Genomic DNA, 13,355 nt, shown 5'->3' with positions numbered 1-13,355 from the left:
TACTTTTATAAATTTTACTCAAACTTTTTAAATAGATATTGTTTTGTTTATTTTAGGATATAATTTTGTATTAGATGTTTAATATTTTTACAAGTAATTGTAAATCTGTTTATAAATATAGTAATGTACAACTGATTGTTTTTTTAATTGGTCTAAAACGTACAACTGATTGTTTTTTTAATTGGTCTAAAACGTATTCGAAGTTATTTGTTACGAAACTCCAGCAACCATAAGTGTTAGAGTAACAGATTTTAAATTTATATTGAGCATCCGAAAATCATATCTCATACATACACATCATCGATCCACTTTTTTTACATTTGTTGTACGAATAAATTTTTTAATATATTTTAAATTCAAATTGATATGATAACAACGTTCATTGTTTTGAAAATGTAAGAAACATATCATTGTTCAACACCGCAACATTCGCGTGTATTATCAATAGGCATCATTGATCTTAATATTCTCTGGTACTAACTTTACGTTTATTTAAATTAAAATACATCATAATATTCGAACGAAGCTGTAACAAAGTATTTACGTGTGAAAATTTAATTTATTTTTTTTTAGCCACCCGTGTATTACACGGGTACTTAGACTAGTCTATACTATATAATAAAAAAAAAACTGTTTTGAAACACTTGTCATTCTCTCATTTAATTGATTAAAATTATTAATAATACTAATAATAATAATATTTAATCTAAGTTAATACAAAATTTTATTATTAATAATATTTAATCAAATCTAAAATCTAATCTAATACAAATTTTTATTATCAATAATATTTAATCAAATCTAATAAGAATTCACAAGAATTCCAAAGTTGATATTAACTTTCAAATAATTAAAAAAAATCCACCTAACATCACAAATGTTTCTGTTAAATTCGATTAATTAATTTGTTCAAAAATCACTATTATCTTTATCATTCAGTACGATTAACCGATTTATCATCATACAACCTCCCACCTATTCAATTATATGATTTTTCAATCTTATATTAACTAAATAATTAAAGATTAATATTCAATCTTATCCTACTTTAAATATAAAAAAAATCCGTTAGTTTTTTTAAATATTTTTTTTATTTGGTATATAAAATCATATTTATTCAAACCCATGTAATACACGGGGAGTTTTAAAAATATAACTTTTTTTTTATTATTTGATATATAATATTACATTTATTCAACCCGTACAATACATATGGTTCTTATAGATATAACTTATTTTATTATTTAATATATAAAATTACATTTCTTCAACCCGTGCAATAAAGGAGACTTTTAAAAAGATAATGTTTTATTATTTAGTATATAAAATTCATTTATTCAACTCGTGTATCACACGGGGTTATAACCTAGTAGTTTTGTAAACCAGAGGTACTAGGTATACCTCTGTTGATTAACTAATTAGTAGTTTTATAAAATAACTACCATATAAAACATACCTATGTAGCGACCACATACATTAAATTTTATTAAAAAAATGTTTAAAAATGTACAAACCTTACTTATTACTACTTTTCCTTTTTATTATAAGTATATCTGTGTAAATTAGGTATTTTTTTTTTCATGCGGACAAGTTACTTCCTGGAAGATGTTTTAAAAAGGAAGTACAAAAGTTACATAAATTTCATTTTCATGATGTTACAATTACTAGGTTAGAAACAAATTACTAGGTTAGAAACTCATGTATTATATGGTTGAATAAATCCAACATGTTAAACCATAAGTTTTTATAAAGATTTTGTATGTTGGATGTCATTAATGAAATAAACAAATAATAATGATTTAACAATTATAAATAACAAATATGAGAGATTTAAATATTATTAAACTATATATTAAGATAAAATAAAACTAAAACTTTATAGTTTAGTTAATTTTAATAAATTATTAGAATAAGAAAATTTATATTCTTGATATTTAGGGGGTGTTTGAGATTGAGTTTGAAAAATGACTCCTAGCTTATGGAAATGACTTAGAGGGTGTTTGGAGTTGAGTTTTGAAAATAGATTATGCGTTTTGAATAATCAGAATCAGAATCAGATAATTAGCTGTAACAAAACGTGCTACAGAAAGATAGTGTTTGGATTTGATTATGTTGTTTGATATCACAATAATCAGATAATCAACTATTTGAGTGTTCGGCAAGTATGTATATTTTAAAAAATAAATAAGTGAAATGACAAAAAAAGTCAGTTTTTGGATTATCACGTTTTCCTGCAGTAAAGGGTGACCTACTTTTGGATTATCACGTTTTGATCTCTACAAAACGTAAAAAATCAGTTTTTATTAATTTTTTTACCAATCACTCAAAATAGATTTTTTTTTTGCGATTTCAATACACAATAATCAAAAAATCAGGTTGAAAAAGCAATTCCAAACACACCTTTATTGACTAAAATCTCCAAACTCAATCCCGAACCTAATTTAATTATTTGAATTCATTTCATTATCATCATCTATATTATATAATAAAAGAAACCATTTTAAAGACACTTGTCATCATATTAAGCAATTTCTTATGGATAATTATTGTTTTATTTTAATGTTTTCTAATTAATTATAGATAACCCTCATAGTAAATATTATTTAATTTAATATTTTACAGATAATTATTATTTAGTTTTATCTCTACTAATTAATTATAGATAACTCTCCTACTAAATATCATTAATGAATAAACTGCCAAAATGGTCTCTGAGGTTTGGTCACGTTTGCCACTTTAGTCCAAAACTTAAACCTTTTGAATCTGGGTCCCTGTGGTTTCAATTTTGTTGTCATTTTCATCCAAAATCACAATATGGTCAGATTTTTCGGTTAATATATAGCTTTTTGTCGTTTTCCTCCCTTTTAATGAAGGGCAAAATGGTTAGATTTTAGATTTTGCTTTTGAATGAAAATGACAATAAAATTGAAATGCCATTTTCATCCAAAATCACAATATGGTCAGATTTTTCAGTTAACATTCATCTTTTTTTGTCGTTTTCCTCCCTTTTAATGAAGGGCAAAATAGTTAGCTTTTAGATTTAGCTTTTAAATGAAAATGACAACAAAATTGAAAACACATGGGGCCTAGAAGTGTCAAAAGTGACCAAAAATCAGGGACCATTTTAGTATTTTACTCTATTATTAATTTAAGATATTTTAAATATCCAAATTGTTTATCACCAAAACCAAACTTTTATTAACATATTATTTATTTTTATTTTCATTATTAAAAAATTATTATATCGATTTTATTACTTAATTTTTAATAAATTGTATATAACTTTCAATATTACTTTATAGATAAAATTAGATTTATTACGGGTTTTTTAAATATAATTTATATTTTATCACTCAAATGGCTGATTATTTGCTTCTTGAATGTTTGACCACTGTTTCTTCTTTTCAATAATCATCTCCGCAATCACCATATCTGTCGCGTACCGAGTATATCCATTAGTTTTTTAAAATATGATTTTCTTTATTTGGTATATAAAATTATATTTATTCAAGCCGTGCAATACACGGGGGTTTTTAAAAATGCAACTTTTTTATTATTTGGTAAACAATATTCTATTTATTCAACCCGTGCAATACACGTGGTTTTAAAGATATGACTTTTTTTTATTATTTGGTATATAAAATTACATTTATTCAACCCGTACAATATGTTTCTTATAAATATAACTTTTTATTACTTAATATTTAAAAAAGATATTTATTCAATCCGTGCAATAAAGGAGGTTTTTAAAGATATATTGTTTATTATTTAGTATATAAAATTCATTTATTCAACCCGTGTAATACACGGGGTTATAAACTATTTTAATATATGAGAAAGTCAATATAGGAGAACATTAAACAAGAAAGACGGACAGAAAATTATTTATAGATATCATCGTGAGTGTCACATGTCCCTAATTATTTTGTTTTATTGATATACATACGAGTAAAAATAAAGTGGGGGTTAATGAAATCAAATGCTTACAAGTTACAACCTCATTTGGTTGTTTCCAAAAAAAAAAATGATACAATAGTGGTTCGTATTTTTCTTTTGTGCACTAAAATGGTGTAATTATTCACTTAGCATACTTTTAGTGGTTCGAATTTTTCTTTTGTCTCTGGCTCATTGCAAGACAATCACCAATGCATGCATTTAAGACTGCGGGGTATCGTGGGGCGGGGGTTGGGCTTGGGTTGGGGCATTTGTTGACACGTGGCTTGGGTGGCAGACATGGGGCGACCCACATTAAAACAGGGTATGGTGGGGCGGGGGTTGGGGGCGGGGGTTTGGTGGGCTTCGCTGGGCTGACCCGGCTGGGCTCTTTGGGCTCTTTGTAATTAAAGAAAATTACATAAAAATTAAAAAAAATTACATAAAAAAATTACATAAAAAAATTACATAAAAAAATTTCCTAACGTTTATATTTGTTTTTTATCTCTTGTCTCTTCTCCAAGACTATTTCCAACTCGTCACCCTTTAGGTGATCAATCGGCTGGGATAGAATTTTCAAATCCTCCCGTCTTTGTCTCTCGGCTTCTCTAGCGGCATCTCTAGCTTCTTTGCTCTTCCGAATTTCGACCCTTTGTTGTTGGAAGACGTTGAATGTATCCATCTTGGATGAAATGGCATCCAACTGGTCGCTGTATATTCCTCTATGCAAGAGCGAACTCCCAGCTGAAGGTGATGCCGTAGCAGATCTTGATTTTTGAGCACGCCTTTTTGTGGGCTAGGATTATTTTCTTGGAATGCATACGGGTTGTTCGGGTCAAAAGGACGGTTATGAGGATGCATTTTTTCGTTTTGTAGATGGAGAATTGAAGATGAATGTGGTAAAAAAATGGAAGAAATTGTGAGGTTTTATAGTGGAAAAATAAAATTTTATTAGTTTTTTTTTAAGATAGCCGTTGGCCAACGGCTAGCCCAACGGCTTCTTTGGTTTGTCCAATTAGAGCACGCCATGTCAGCTTGGCCAGAACGCCCTACGCCCGGCTTGAAACCCATGCCCGAAGGGCCATGCCGAAACCCATGCCAACCGGGGTGGTGGCTTGGGCGTTTCCCTCCTACCCACACCCAAACTCTCGCCCCATACCCCGCAGTCTAAGCAATGCATTTGTGACATGGATTATGCATTTACTAAGGACTTCATTAGAGCAAATTGCATTTGAAGAGAATGCACTTCTCTAATAACATTGCATTTGGGAAACTACTGAGGCCCAAGTAATTAATATAGTTTTTTTTCTTTTTCCTTTGTTTTATATTTACACTACATGCATCATTCACTTATATACAATGTGAATGTGGCCTAATCATTTTATAAAAAAAATGTATATGGTGCTTTAAATATAGGTTTTCACTATTCTCACGTTTATACATCTTATTCTCACATCTTTTTTCACTCAATCTCTCTCAATATATATATATCTATGTATGTATAGAAAGAGATAAAGGAGAGGGGTGTGTGAATATTAACTCTCATATAGTTAATTTACTAACAAGGTAATTTTTTTATTATAAATTAATTTAACCAAAGGGTGTACAAGCCACTAATAGAAAATGTACAAGTTAATAAGGCAACTTTAAAGAAAGTTTAATTTTAGAATATATTTAACATCTGGAATAAAATATATATATATATTTAATTTTAATAATACAAAAATTTTAAAAATAAACTAGTTATAAAAAGAATATGATTATTAAAAATAAATGTAAGAAGTGGTGGTGTGTGAAATGCTAAGTATTGGTACATCCTACACATGTTTGTAGGGTTAGATAGAAAATAAGTGTTTTTGATGAATTTATAGAAATATAGCTGACTAGATGCATTTGTGAATGCATTTAGCTCCTTGCATTGGTGATGGTGTAAGTTGGGTACTCCTTCATGCAAGCATTAAGATCTCAATCGTTTATTTTGTTAAATTTAATCGCACGAATTCCATTCTAGTGAATTTCCCTTTAAATAACCCAATAAATAATAAATTTCTACACGTTTAGCAAGTTATTAGGCCGGTTGGAGTGGAGTCCCCGAAAGAGTCACGGCGAGCAAGGTGGGAACAATGCCCCTTGGTGTGGTATCTCCCAACGCCGAGGATAAGAATTGAGTCGTTGAAGTTATTAAAAAACAGGCGTATAACCGTTAGAAAAAACCTAAACTAAATTTTCCTATATAAAAAAATAATTAAATCAACTACTTTTTACACAAATTATTCCATATATAAATAAGCAAACTTTTTGTGCATAACCACTTGTAACATGTGTTTTAAGAGCTTTTTTAAAAAAAAATTGAATTTTTAATTTTAACCCAATGGTTTTTACCTTTTGCAATTTTAACCCTACATAATTTGTTTTTTTAAAATTTAAACCAAACTTTTCATTACTTTTAACCCAAAGGTTTTTACCTTTTACAATTTTAACCCTACATAATTTGTTTTTTTTAACTTTAACCCAAAACTTTTCATTATTTGCAATTTAACTTCACAACTTTTGTCACTTTTACTTTTTCATCTTTGGCAAATTTTCGGTTTATGTATAGTTCTTAATTTTTCGAGTTAATACGACACAACGTACAAGTGTGGTTCAACTTTTTTATGTTTTATTTCAAATTTTGCAAGTTAATACGACGCAACGTACATGTGTGGATCAACGTTTTTACCTCTATTTTTTCATGTTTGACAGGTTCGTCGCAACACGCAGACCCTAGGTCGAGTCAGTGTTGGTAGTCGATAACCGTTGTGTGGCATTAGTACTATTTGACATCGTTTTACGCCCCGCCGCAACGCGGTGTGTGCTTTGGGGGTTTTCCAAAGAAAAAACTGTTATGCATATGGTTGTCGTAACCTTGGATTTGGAGGTTTCCAAAAAAAAAAGTTTTTTTTACTTTTCAACCAAAAGTATTTTATAAATTGTTTTGACTCAAAACTATTTGTTTTTTTACTTTTAACCCAAAATTTTTTATCTTTTGCAATCTATCATCGCAACTTTTTTACTTTCAACTTTGTTCCTTTACAGTTTTCATTTTTCGCAAATTTTTCGCTTTATGCTTGGTTCTAAATTTTGTGACTTAACGCATCGCAGCATGCGTCTTTGGTTTAACTTTTTTTCCGTTTCATTCTATATTTTGCGAGTTAACATGACGCAACGTGCGGGTGTAGGTGAACGTTTTTACATCGTCTATTTTTCCCCGTTTGACAGGTTTAACATAACTTGCGGGTACTAAATCGACTTAGTCATAACTAAAGAATCACCGCCGCATTGCGGCGGGTCTCAATTCTAGTATTAAACAAATCCTTAAACAGTTGCACAATCCACTCTAAGACCACCCGTAGTAACACCCAATTTGGGCGTTTTTTCCCCACATCCACGCCCTTTCATGCTTGCGCACCGCCCCGGGGCAGTTTTCTGCATTTTTTTTTGTTTGGTGTTTTGATTAAAACGTCATATTGTTCAGAAGTTTCAAAGTTTAACCAATAACAAATTTCCAACTCATTTATTTGGGGCATTATCGGACATTATACCACTACACCCCTTTTTTAACAAATGCCCCTTTGCTCGCTAGGAGGCCTCGTGTCACTTCATGCCCAAGTGTCGCCTGTCGAGCATTTATTTCACTCACCACTACACATGTTCTAAGCTCTAATGAATCTGTCCATTTCATCAAGTTCGGATTCCTCGTCTGATGACACGGACCATAATAATTTGCAATTTCTCATCGGTGTCGCTTATGTCGCGTTAGATGTTCAAAAACTTCGCAATTCGACAACTTGCATGTGGGATCTTGTAAAGCACTTCGAAAACATCTACTTACTAAATTTAGATAATAGCTAGCATATTTATGTTTTTACTTTAGTTTTATAATCTTTTTTTCTTTATTGAAATGTTATTTTATGGTAAAAATCCAACTACAACCATTGATGCATGAAGTACAAGTTCCTAAAGCATGATTAGGAGAACAAGGTAATACCCATTTTATGTTCAAATTTCAATCATATAGTCATATCACATGTAGGGTAAATGATAAATGATATGGTAAAAACAAGATATGGGACTAAGCCTAGAAAACATCTTAAATAACAAACTCGTAATATGAACGAAAATTTTCTACTGGTCGGTCTTTAAATTGAAAGTAAACAAACTTACTTTTCGTCGTCCCTGCAGAAATTTTGCTAGTTGGGTAGGTTACCTGCATTCAGAAAAACTATTAGAATTTAGCCGAATTTCCCTTATTTAACATCTTGGTTTTACAAAAACAAGCTAATACGTATCTAAAATGAGACACGTGCAGCTTTTGGTTGTACATAGAACACTCCTTGTGCTCTGGGCTTTTGAAACCTAAGCGAGCACTTTACGCTCTTTAGAAATATGTTCGACGTGTAGAGGATGAGCAAAGTTGTTGTATAGAAAGTTGCGACTTGCAAGCTATAACAAAACATCCCGTGCAGAAACAAGCTTGATAAAAAAAGCTAATATGTAAAATAATGAAACAAATGCAGCCTTGGTTGGACATAAAGCCTTGGTTTTAAATAGCGAGAGGCGCGCACAAAAGCGACGAGGTCTAAAACTGAGGCACGAAGCGCAAAAGTGGCGGGCTTTTCGTACCCGAGGCGCAAGCTAATTATATATATTTTTTATATATCCCATATATGGGTAGGGATCCTGTACATTAATCCAAAAGTGTGAGAAGTGTATTATAACACTATATATAACACTATATAACACCATATAAACACCGTATAACACCATATAACACCATATAACACTATGTAACACCATATAATACTATATAACAATATATAACACTATACATCTACCATAGACATGCTATCAGACAAAATATAGTGTTATATTTGTTATATAGTGTTAGATAGTGTTATATGGTGTTACATAGTGTTATACGGTGTTTATATGGTGTTATATAGTGTTATATATAGTGTTATAATACACTTCTCACACTTCTGGATTAATGTATAGGATCCTCTACCTCCCATATATATCCAATAGGTTTTTAGCTTTCCCTGCCCAAAATATAGCCATAAGTAAAGGTTTCTGTATGATTTAAGCTGCATGTACAAGTCAAAAACCCCAAGGTACAACAGTTAGATGCATAAAAACGCCTTGGGTACGAGAGAGGCGCGCCTCAAGCCAAAAAGGCCCAGAAAAATCCCAAAAAAGCACGCCTTTTTGACGCTTGTAATTACTCTAGGGCTGAGCGAAAAAGCCCAACAGTGCGCGCTCCTTGTTGCGCCTTGGGCTTAAGCGCGCCTCAGGCGCGCTTTTTAAAGCCAAGCATAAAGCCCGCCTCACGCCTTGCACTCTTTAGAAGCAAGTTTGACATGTAAAGGATAAGCAAAGGTGATGTATATGAAGTTGCAAGCTAAAGCAAAACACTAAAAAGAAAACAAAGCCTCAATGCAACTACAACTTATTTTACCAACACCCCGTGCAGAAAAAAGTCTCGATGCATAAACTTGTGAAAAAGTATTTCAGTTGGATCTAGCTTTACCAAGCTTTCTTGAAACTTATTCGTTCTTAAAAATCTAGTGTCAAAAAGTATTTACAAAAAAAAAACATGAGGTCTATGCAGTTAAAGCGGGTCCAAAATCGAATAGCGGTCAAGGTCCGCTATATGATATATAGGTAGCGGTGGTATAGCGGTGATATAGCGGTAATTTTTATACCATGCATTATTTATGTGTTTATATATATATATATATATATATATATATATATATATATATATATCTTTGAAAAAAATTCATAGTAATATCGTTCCATTATCAAAACCCTGTTGCAAATCAAATACTAATAGTAACTTTGAAGTATTTAATTTAAGAATTAACACAATCAAACACCTTTACTGCTATAACCGCTATAGGCCACCGCTATTTAGACCGCTACACACCCTGAGGTCCGCTAACCGCTATAGCACCGCTATTGACTGCTTAGCACGAGGCGCACATTAATGTACAACAATGTAAGCTTTGATTACAAGTTTACAACCTGAAGCTGCATACTCTCATTCTATTGTTTGTTTTACATAAAAACCTACTTATCAAGTAAACCTTTCATCATTTCTTCATCCCTTAGATTGTTTTAACGTATAAACCTTCTACGGCCCTAATTTTGACCCAAATTTTTCCTAGTGTCATGCCTTACAATTCTTAAAATCTTAGCATCAAATACAACAATATATGGAATGGAAGAATACGAAACATTAAAGAATACAGAAGCCAAACTAATATCTAAAAACCAAATGCACGCTCGGAAGAAGTAAACAAACAACATTTCATCACTGCTACAGTGCTTCAAATGACTCTGGATCAGCAATGTGTACATGAACCGGTTTAATCCGACAGAATTGCCCAAACCGATCATCAATCAGATTTTGCAGTCGTGTTTTTGCAAATTTCCGAACAGTCCATTTAAATGTTTCAAAATGAACCTAACAGTTTGGCTGACAAATACCGCTTAAACCAGCCCGTCGTGTTTTAAATCAGTTCGGTTTCAATTTAAGCAATAGTTTGAATTTGATTTAAAGATTAGTAATAGTTTTAACATATTGGCTCGTAAGTTGACTAAAAAAGGTAACCAGACTATGATAATTACAAATGCATAAATAATCGTCCCAAATCAGTTAAAACACAAAAATTTAAACAAGGGTTGGTTCCGGTACAAAATGTCCTTAACCTAAGAAACGTAGAAAATTGGGTTAAACAAACTCCGATTGAGCTCATTCCAATGGCGTTAGAACCGGCTCGATGAACCTTAACCAGAAAACCTAACCCCTTAACTCTAAACACTAAAATCTAAACCGTAAAGCCGAAACCTAAAATCTAAACTAGAAAAACCTAAAGGCTAAAACGTAAGGTTGTAAGAATCACTAGGTGCTAGTCGGCCAATGGGGTATCCACTAGCGATTAATCGGGATTAAATAGGATTAAAAGAATTAAGATTTTATATGTATTTTTTTTAAATAAACATGTTTTAAGTTTTCAACACCATCTTCTACCCATATTTTCAAGTGGATAAGATTAATTGCCGGAATTTACAGGTTTTGGTCAAGAATCTGGCAGGAATTTGGCCGAAATCGCTAGACTACCACCGATTTTTGGCCAATATGAACTGGATTTGACCACTGTTGACCGTGTAATGATTAATTGGCCGATTAGATAAAATTACTCGGTGAACCTGGGACTAACGATTAATCGGCGACTAATCAGAGACTAGTTGGGATTTTTACAACCATGTTAAAACCTAAACTAAACTCTAAAGCTAAATCCTAATGCTAAACACAAAAACTAAAATCTAAAGCTAAACCCTAAAAGTTAAACTCTAAATTCCAAACCCTACATATATCACAATAGGGTACGACAAGCCAATTCCAGTGCCGCTGAATTAAGGTCAATCGAAGTTTGTCTGACCAGGTTTCTTACTTGGGATATTGGCCTCTAATAATCCCTACTAGACGTCATTGGCCGTTGGCAGTCCCACCTTTTTTTATTCCCCCTGCCAGTCCCACCATTCAACTATTTTTCCTCCACCGGTCCTCGGTTAAAAAAACTTAACGGAGTTAAGTTTTTTTTCCAAATTACAAACTGAAGTTTTAGGGCTTTTGATCAGAAAGAGGATACGAGTCTATTGATGTAAAACTTACCTCAAAACGATGCTCTAAACGACTTGATTTTTGTTAATTGTAAGTTTAAACATCCGAATTGAAGCACCGTTTTCGTCGTTTGGAGCACAATTTCAAGGACTCGTATCCTTGTTCCGATCAATAAGCCCTAAAACGTCAGTTTGTAATTCGGAAAAAAAAACTTAATTCCGTTATGTTTTTTTAACTGAGGAACGGTGGGACTGCAGTGGGAATTAAAAAAAAGGTGGAATTACCAATAGCCAATAACGTCTATTAGGGATTATTAGAGGCCAATATCCCTTCCTAAAATCCACAAAATTCTAAAACAACACATCCAATTTCACACCAATCATACCAAAAACTCTCAATAACATAAACCAATCACAACACAAACCGATCAAATACCACTAAACACAACGAAAAACTAACCTGAAAAACTAGGGTTTGAAATAATCACTTTTGAGGAGCAGCAACGGCAGGAGTGCCGAGCAAGCTAGCCTGTTGAAGCTCGAGATCGTTGTACTGAGCCTCACGTTCCATCTCAATGATTAAGGGGACCGCAAGGATCAAAAACGTGGTTCCGGCGATCCACGCCGCCTTGCCGGTGCTTTTGAGAAGCTTTTTGGCGACGAAACCGGCGTCGGAAGCGACTCGCTTGCCTTTGTAGACGATCGGTGATTCGGATATGGAGGATGAAACCCTGGAGAGCACTCCTTCGTTGCTTGATCTCTTCGCCGCCATAGCTAGGGTTTACAGAGGTTCTGATTCGATCGAGAGGGTTTAGGGGATCCTTTTTAATAAACTGAGTAAAGTGCTAAATTTGTCTATGAGGTTTGACTCAAATTGCTAGATCAGTCCAAAATCAAGTTTTGTTGTTAAAACAGTCCCTGAGCCTAGTTTCTGTTGCTATTTCAGTCCAATAAATTAACACCGTTAAAACCTCAGTTAATGAATGGGTAAAACTGCTAAATTCGTCCCTGGGTTTGATTCAAGTTGCTAGATCAGTCCAAAATCAAGTTTTTGAATTTGTTAATTATAAACTTATTTAGGTAAATAATTTTTCTAGACTTGCATTAATTTTTTGAATTTGTTAATTATAAACTTATTTAGATTATAAACTTATTTAGGTATATAATTTTTCTAGACTTGCATTTATTTTTTGAATTTGTTAATTATAAACTTATTTAGATTATAAACTTATTTAGGTATATAATTTGTTAATTATAACTCAATAGTATTTAGATTAAGTGTGATCTTATTTAGATACTTACGTATATAACTACTAAATATTTACAAAGTTATAACAATAATAATACCCGAATACAGTTTAAGGCGGGTCCAGTTATATTTATGTTCGTTGAATAAATCATTAATATCACAAGAGAAAAAATTGGTAAATGACAGGTTCTTAATGCATCAATACTTGTACCAAATGCTTTATATATTTTCTTAAATGTCTTAAAATTTAAGATAAATTACAAGTCTACCCTAAATATATAATTTAAATTTGTGTTTAGTTATAAAAATATAAACAGAATGTAACTCTTTTGGAGAGCGCAATTTTATTTGACCTGTCTTAAACACTGGTTTGACACGACATGTTGTCTGACCTCACCTGAATGATAATATTATTAAATACGAAACCACTTAATTAAGTAGAAAAAATGAATAAAAGAACTTTATAATACAAATATTAAATTAAAATAATTGATAAATATTAAATATT

The 13,355-nt window shown here is 31.9% G+C and overlaps 1 non-coding gene across 1 annotated transcript; it reads right to left on the bottom strand.

The window, feature by feature from the left end:
- Positions 1–7,940: 7,940 nt before the first annotated feature.
- On the bottom strand, positions 7,941–12,440 carry LOC110889140. The gene is made up of 2 exons (XR_004871885.1): positions 12,059–12,440; positions 7,941–8,179 (listed from the first exon to the last, which is right to left on the bottom strand). It is a non-coding gene; the product is annotated as an uncharacterized LOC110889140 (transcript).
- Positions 12,441–13,355: the final 915 nt, after the last annotated feature.

The sequence above is a fragment of the Helianthus annuus genome, chromosome 11 (genome assembly GCF_002127325.2).
Source record: "Helianthus annuus cultivar XRQ/B chromosome 11, HanXRQr2.0-SUNRISE, whole genome shotgun sequence".
Classification (NCBI taxonomy): Eukaryota; Viridiplantae; Streptophyta; class Magnoliopsida; order Asterales; family Asteraceae; genus Helianthus; species Helianthus annuus.
Note: the sequence above shows the minus strand (reverse complement) of the source record. Positions and strands in the feature narration are given on the sequence as shown.